The sequence below is a fragment of the Lichenostomus cassidix genome, chromosome 2 (assembly GCF_008360975.1).
Source record: "Lichenostomus cassidix isolate B80296 chromosome 2, HeHo_3.0, whole genome shotgun sequence".
Classification (NCBI taxonomy): Eukaryota; Metazoa; Chordata; class Aves; order Passeriformes; family Meliphagidae; genus Lichenostomus; species Lichenostomus cassidix.
In genome coordinates, this window is record NC_139482.1 from 46680705 (window position 1) to 46689327 (window position 8623).

Sequence of the window (8623 nt, forward strand, 5' to 3'; positions counted from 1 at the left end):
TCAGCATCAAACAGCTTGGTATCATCAGCACATTTGCTGAGAGTGCACTCAATCCCTTTGTTTATATAATTAATGGAGATATTACATAACACTTGTCTCAATATGGACCCCTTATGGTGCCCAAGAACACTGTCAAAAACCATAAAATAAGTTTCTGAATTTCCAGGTTAGCACTGCAAAGTTTTAATCATTGAGATTTTTCAGTTGCTGGGAAGAAAATACTTTAAAGGATAACCATCAAGGTAGATAGGTAAAATTACTATGAATAAAGGAAAAGTTCAGTTCATGATATTTCTAAATCTCTACAATAAAAGTTGACCTCATTAACTTGATAAAAATAAAAAAGGCTTATAAAACCCCAAAGTGTCTCTTGAACAAACAAACCATGTTTCCTTCTATTCCCTTCTGTCATCAAACAGTGTATGTAACTACAGAAGGCACAAGAGTTTCAGACAGGTTTGATTTTTCTAGTAGATAGTGTCCCTTTAATAACAAAGAATCAGACCTTTCATTAAGCTGGACTGAGGCACAGAGAAGTTTGCTTATAAAGAAAGGACCATAAGGAACTCCAGCTTCTGAAGGGAAAGATAAAAAGAAAAGCCTGAAGGAGAATCATTAGCCTTCAGGACCTAATTCTCCCCATTAAATAAAACCAGGATGCAGACAACAGCTAATCTTAGAATTTGCAAAAGCAGAGGAAACAGTCCTTATTTTCTCTTTATTGACTTTTAATTACCTTCCCCTACAACCACACCTTTGCAAAACTCATATTTGAGATGGAGCATGAGACCTCAGGTGCGTTCCTACAGCACCTGTTCTCTTTGAGATGGCTTATCAAATTGCAAATGTGGACAACTGGTACTTGACAGCACCTTCAGCTGCAACACTTGATGTACTCATACCAGTTTCCCAGTTCCTCCCCTTGTTACATAAGAACAATTGTTTGCACTTGAAATTCTGGACATGCTGTGAATGCTAGAGCATGTTACTTGGAATTCCTGGGAATTTCCAAGAATATACTAGAATTTCCAAACACTAGGCATATATTTGTACATAGGGCAATGCTGATCCAAAAATGGATCAGCTAGCAGATACCATGAGCAGTTGGAAGGATTAATATGCAAAAATCAACACAAATAGTACATGGAACTTTTTCATTCAGGGTGGTTGCAATTATATTGCTTGATAATTTGGTGGTCTGTATACACACACAGTGTTTCTATAGCACATATTTTAACTATTATACAAAATTTCAGACTTGGGAAAACTGAGAAATCTCCTGAGTTACAACCTGAGAACAGTAAGAGCTCTTCTGTGGTGGCATTTAGAAGCAACCGTGGCAACTGTGTGTTGTGCCAGTTCTGTGAGCAGATCCCTGCACAGGCTCTCAGGGGGTAGAATGACAGTTGCAACCATCTTGTTTTAGGACTAAAACTTAAAACATTGTAAAAATGGTTCAGCATTAATTTATGTTCCAGAAAATCAGACTCATAGAGTCATAGAATGGTTTGAGTTGGAAGGGACCTTAAAGATCATTCTAAAGCCCTGCCATGGGGGCATAAATGTCTTATGAATATACATTGTGAAGTATCATATCACACTGAGAGTCCATTTGATATTTTAACATGCAAAAAATTATGTCATTATTCTTAATACTTGTTTTGGCTTGACATACCTTGACACATCCACAGTAATCTTTTTGCATCTTTTTATCATCTGTGACATCTCTGTAGTTCAGAGGAAAAATTCTGGCAGATCTTTAATAATGCCAAAACTTTTCTTTTTTTGTAAAGGAATTCATGCATTAAAATGTTATGGGAGACTGAGGGATCATCTTCTGACTCTTGAAATGTGTAAAACGGGTACCTGATACGAGAGTTGGGCCTTATACAGCCACTAGACTATCCATGGGAAAATTCATAGCCTATGAGATCTTTCATCTCTGGGCTCTTAACTAAGGTACAGAAGATATAGATATCGATATATATAAAATTAAGTTATCAGAGTGTATCGAAAGGGGGCCATGAAGATGGTGACCAGTCTAGAGCAGAATTCCTATGGGGACTGTCTGAGGTCACTTGGCTTGTTAGGCCTGGAGAAGACTGAGGAGAGACCTCACTGCAGTCAGCACCTTCCTCACAAGGGGAAGCAGAGGGGCAGGCACTAGTCTCTTCTGTGTGGTGACCAGTAACAGGACCTGAAGGAACAGCATGGAGCTGAGTCAGGGCAGGCTTAGATTGGGCAACCACCACAGGGTGGCTGGGCATTGGAACAGGCTCCCCAGGGAAGTGGTCACCAAGCCTGACACAGTTCAAGAAACATTTGGTCAATGCTCTCAGGCATGTGATGTGATTCTTGGTGCTGTCTTGCACAAGGCCAGGAGTTGGACTCAATGATCCTTGTGGGTCCCTTCCAATTCAGTAATTCTGTGATTCTAGTCCCTGCTGATATCCATTTATCAGGTTGGAATAGATCAAAACTGCAAGTTATTGGCAGTAAAATACCATCTCTGTTTCTTGGTTATTTGTATTTATTTATTTATCTCCTGATAAGATAGTACGCAGTCTAAAAACTTGGATCATTTCTTTCTTTAATTCTTCTGCAGAAGCCAGCAGGGCACAGCTTAGGAGCTGTGACATGAAGTAAAATCACAGCAGTTGCAAGCTGAGTTACAAGCTGAGTAGCAACTAACAAATTCAGCCTCTTCTGTTATTTATACTAATAGTTGGGGTCATGTGAAATGACTGACCTGTATGTGGGATGACAACCAGAAAGAATTTGAGAATCTCTGTGCTCAGACACATCAGTTTTCTCCAGACTTTTTAAAAACTCTGCCTTTCCATGAAACAATCACAAGGATTCCCACATTCCTTCTCCAGAACAAATGACTTTGAGAAAATAGATATTTCAGTCTTTGTCAAGATATTTTCTTATAAATCACAGAATTTTCATTTCAATCAATGATTTGGAAAACTTGATTTGCGAGGAAGAAAGACTGGGTTTGTGCTGTTTGTGCTCCCTTCAGTTGTATACATGCAGCCAGATTGGTTTATGCCTTAAGAAAACTAAGGGAAAGGTCATGTTCACATGGGTTTCCTCACTCTGGAAGTGTGTATCATCCCCTCAGTGCTAGAAATACTGCTAATTCCCGATAGTACTATAAGAATTTCCATAATGGATTTCCGTCAGGAAAAATGTCTCTGTAAGTCGTTTTGTTGCCATATTAACAACACTGACAAACAGGTTTGACTACATATCTTTTAACAAGAAGTATACCATTTGTCAGTGATATTTCTGATCTTTCTGTAAGCAAACAAGCTGAATTGCATATGTTTTTAAATATAATAATGGGCTTCTCAGTTTTTTGTCAGGACTTATATGCTTATGTTTTCTATATGTAGCAGCTGATCCTCTCTCTAACCTTTGAGCTGAGTGGCCAATTTCCATCAAACATCATAAGAGGTAGCAGTCAGGTATTACTGAAGGCTGCAAGAGCTATGGGGCTATTAAGATAGAGAGAAAGAGACCTTACAAACATATTCACTGATAAGAAAGCCAATAAGCTTTCTCCTTTCTAGCTACCAGAGAATTCAAATGGAGCAGACTCAGAGGGAAATACAGAATTACTTGTTTTCACTTGCAAATCATGTAAAGAACAAGACAGTTTGAGGCCCCACTAGTCTGCCAGGGGTGGCTGGTGAACATACGGAAACATGGAAATGGGCTTCTAATGCATTCAGCTGGGCTATGCAGTTCCAACAGTGACTTCTGGAATAAAGTCATACAAGACCAAGATCTGGTTTCTAACAGGGGTATGGAGATGGCTTTATTGGCAATATCTGAACACACTTTTCACTGTGTGCAATGTTACTAGCAGTGGTGATCCAGCTGGAGACACATATCTATGGCATAACTTCTTGAACTGGTTAAATAAAAATATGATTCATCTGCAAATATTTTGTCCTGGTGGTATCTCCATGACTAAAGAGGAGTAGCAGTTACCTATGCATTTTCCTTCTTACATGTCAGGTACTTTAAAAGAGTCAGACAGGTAAGAGAATGTCCTGGTATTTTATTGTTTTCAAGGAAAATCAAACAGTAAATATGCCAGTTAACAGGGATAGAAAAGTTTTAGGTGAGTAGTAGCTTTCTGGAACAGGACTTAAATTGATCCTTCTTTATCCTGTAAAACTGCTGTATAAAAGAGCTAGACCTCTGTGTTATATGGTATCAGATCAGATCTCTGGTTTGAGCTCAGATGTGGACTAAGGTCATATAGAATGGCTTTTTACTTGCAGATCTAGCATCGTGTCTTATTTGAAATTTCTTTGTGTGCTATTAGTTATTCCAAAGCCGGGGTTCAAATTAGACCAATATTTTCAATAATTTGTCATCCATTTTCAACATTATGAAAACATTGCAAAAATGTCAGCAAATTGTTTCATTGCAGAATGCTAAAGAAAACTTTTTTCAAATACTTAATTTAAAATATTGCTCAAATGGCCATGGGAAATCTATCAAAACTGGCTATCATGATTTTTTTTAGAAGAGCATTTGTTTTTGTAAAAAATACTATTTCCATTTAGCAAACTCCTTGTCTTCTTAAATTTCAAGTAATTCTAAGACACTACGAAGAAAACTTGGAGGCAGATCAGTATTTCTGCAAAGAAAGATCTCATGCAAAGCAGTGAATATGGGAAAGTCTACTGATATAATTGATTTTTAACTTTTAAAAGCATTTGACCTTACTGCCCACAAGAGGCTACTGACGAGAGCAGTGCTGGGATCCAGCTTCTGCTTTCATCAGTAGCATTCTTCACTCATGTGACACCCCGTTAACATTAAGGGACCTACCAGTCTGCCCACATGAATGAAATTGCAGTCAGCTCCCTGCTAGGGTAGTATATGATAAAATGACACTGAGACCTGAAATAGTGTTTCTCATTCTAAATGTTTCCTTGCGTTCTGCTACTGGCTCGACTTTCTTTTGAGGTTTTAAGCCCTTTGGAGCAGAAACTCTTCTCCACAGTGCCTAGCTGTAGACCAAGCAATGAGCTAGTTGTGCTTTATGGACATGTATGAAATGTGGGAGGTGCATAACTGTCTGCAGGAATTGGGGCTTCTTTGTGCATCATGTCATGGCACAGCCCATGCTGCTCGACAGTTCTGGGTCCTTAACCACAGAAGCAATAAATCCTAAAGGATCTCTCATAATTTGAGAACAAAGAGATACTTAAGCAAATCAAGAAGAAACAAAGTGGGACCCTTTTTTTTCATAGTTCTTTTTACAACAGCCTATAATTATTCTGTGGAACTTGCTATCTAAAGATACTTCCAAGCCTCAATTTTGATGGCAGTGTCAGGAAGCATTTGATTAGGGAAGGGCATAGTTCATGGTAGGAATGGAGTAACTTGTCCCCAAGCTAAGAATTGCCCAAGTGCAGACAGAAAAGGTGCCTGTTCCATTCTCTATAGCATACAAGGTATGTTGAGGCATTGCCAATAAGATTATCATCCCTTTCACCTCCTGGAAACAGTAATGGACTCATCTGGATCAATGGCAATGTAAAATTTATTGTCACTGGAAAGATCACTCCTTCCTACAGTCTTATTTTTTTGAGTGTGTTCAGACCTAAAAACCTAAGAAAAAAATGAGAGACTTGATGGTAGCCAGAATTTTTCATGCTCAAATGATAAATTCCTCTGAAACCTGATAGGTTCCTGATTTACATTACAGGGGCTCTGTCAGATATTTTAAAATTATTGTATCTTTTCTTATGTAAAGTTTGTGTCAGCATCTCTAATTTCAGCTCAGGACAACACAGGCAGAAAACAGGGATGCAGGCATCTCCTGGTGTATGCTCAGAAAACTGGCACCTGCACAGCAAGCATGACATGCCCCAGATACCTCAGATTTTTATTCACTTCAAGTACAGTTGAGCTATGTATGTGTGCTGGTCAGTTATCTGGACAGCCATCACTTGATCTGCACTACTGCACATCCACTCAGGTCCCTAGCTATCCAGAAATGCCAGACATGAGACTAAATTCCTGGTTTTCTGTTTCAACAAAATTTAGGGGGTAAGGGCAAGAAAGGACATGCATGGAAAGTATTAAGATATGCAAGTGAATACCCAGCTTTTTATGAAAGAAGGGATTGCTCCTCCACTAACCACTGCAGTGCTGTTTTTTGCTGAGTATCTCCCAGCTCTCAGGACATGGCACAAGAGAATTACAAGGGCAGAGCAGATCAGCACTGCCACTTCCAACCCTTCTTCAGCATGCTCTATGCATGGCATGGCCCAGCACCTTCTTCCAGTGGCATCTGTGGGACAAGGAATAGAGTTGAGAGTGTGGTTATGGCAGAATTGTTTGGATGAGAACAAGGCGTGGGGGGCTCAGTGATGAAACTGGTTGGAATTAGCAAGACAGCTCCTCCCTGCTTGCAACTCTAGTGTGGCCATTACCTCCTGACAGTATGCCCTCGGGATTTTTCTCTCCCCCTGTGCCCTGTGTGTCAGTGCTACAGAGGTGAAAATAGCCACACAAATAATTTACTAATTGGTGGAGAGCATGAAAGGCTGAGATTGTGCCTTTGTGAGGAAGAAAACCTTTAAAAACTGCCAGTCTATTGATTATAAAATATCTGTCTTTCCTCATTCTTGTCTTTATATGCCTTATTATTATTTATAATGAAAATGACCAAATGCTTGCTAAGTTTTATCCAGTCCATAGAAAAGAAACCATTCTTCTTCAGAACAGTTTATCATTTTTGAAATTCCAGTCCTACAGGTTTTCAAATGTCACTGCACATGACTGGAGACTTACAGACTCTAACTAATAACTTTACTCATGAGCAGTCCCAGGAAACTTCATGTATCCATTTCAGTGTGTGACTATTTACAGAAACAAGATCCAATTGTCCTGGAAATCCATATATTTCGTATATTTATAATTTGTTGTGTCTGAGCCATTGTCTCATGTCTGTTGTGATGACACTCTTATTTATTTTTGAGTGGAAACAGGCTGGTTTGGATTTTGCTTCCAAATATTTTGTTTCCAAATGCTTCTCTATGCTTGTTTGTCTTTTTAGGTGTCATCCTGACATCTGTACTCTGAAAAATATAACCTTCACAGTCTGAAATGCTGTTCTTCTAGCTAAAAGATTTTATAATAACGTTTATCTCTATCCACTAAACATTACACTCTTATTTAAAGAAAGATTTTACAAGTTCTTGAATATCATAAGAGGGGTCTTGAGTCTCAGTTTGAAGTCTCAAAAGTTTGTTGCTCATATATGTGGAGCTTTACACTGTGTTCTGAGAAACTTACAGTCACATCTCATTTACAATAGCAAGATACAATGAAATAACCTAGGAGGGGTATTTTGTCTGCAGTTCTTGATGCCTTGGCTTTTGTTTTTTCTAAAAATTGCAGAGGATGAATTCAGCCTATAGGTTTTGTAAGCAATAGGGATTGAGCCTTGTTATAATTTAATTCAAGCCATGCTGAAGTGGTTGCAAGAGGAAGAAAGACACAATTTCCTCATAGTGACACTTCAAAGAGAAGTCTTAGTCGTGTAAATCTGGATGCTCCAGTTCTAGCAAGGGTAGGAATCCTGTGTGTGTATGTAATCAGCCTTTTGCCTAGCAGAGCACTTAGAGCTTCCACAGCAGCACTGCAGGTTACACAGCTCCTGCTAAACCCAAGGGGGATCATGGGACTTCATTCACCATTTGTGAAGACCAGGTTCTACCAGCTGTTGTGAGGGTTATTGGGCAGAGCCAGTTGCTTTGGCCAGTGTTGATCCCTACAGTCATTTCATAACAATGCAAGATTTTTTATATTGACAGTCTGCTGTTTGACTAAGTTTTCCTGAGTGCCTTTTGGACTGTTCAGCCAGCCACTTGTGCAGCAAGTATGCCAGGTATTTTCTCAGTTTGCTGGCACAGACATTGTTCCTGCTGAAGCTTCTATGATTATTAACCAACAGAACGTTGGTAAAAGGGAGCTTCTTGCCATCTATGCAGGATCTAAGTGTTACCATAACACAAATGGTCTTTAAAAGCAGTATTTAATGGACTTTCACTCCATTTTCACATCTGTCATTATAAGCTGCATGAACTTGAAACGTTCTTTGTTTGTTTTAATGAGAGTCTGTGGGAAGACATGGACTTCCTGCAAGACTCCATGGTCCTAGAACAAGCAAGCCCTCAGGTCACGTAGTACACTGGGTGTTGTGGGTCAGGCTCCATTTTCAAGCACCTGCATCAGCACACAACCTACAAACAGCTCTTAAACACTATTCAATATCCTTGATAACTACCAAGTCAAAGACTCCCATCCCCTTATTTTGCCAGATTGCTCCAATAACATTGTGTTGATTTCCGGAGTGTTTCTCTGCCTTCTACAAAGTCATCAGTGTTCAGCAAACACCAACCTTGCTTATCAACCATGAGATGTGATGCCATCTCATGCTTGGAAAAATACAGGGCGCATGCTTAGGAGTGCTTATTCACACAGTTACCGAACCAGATGTCAAAGCGATGAGTAATAGGGAGACTCAGCAAGCTGCTAATCACCTATTAATTGTGTGCTTCAGTAATTAGCTTCTGCTGAAAAC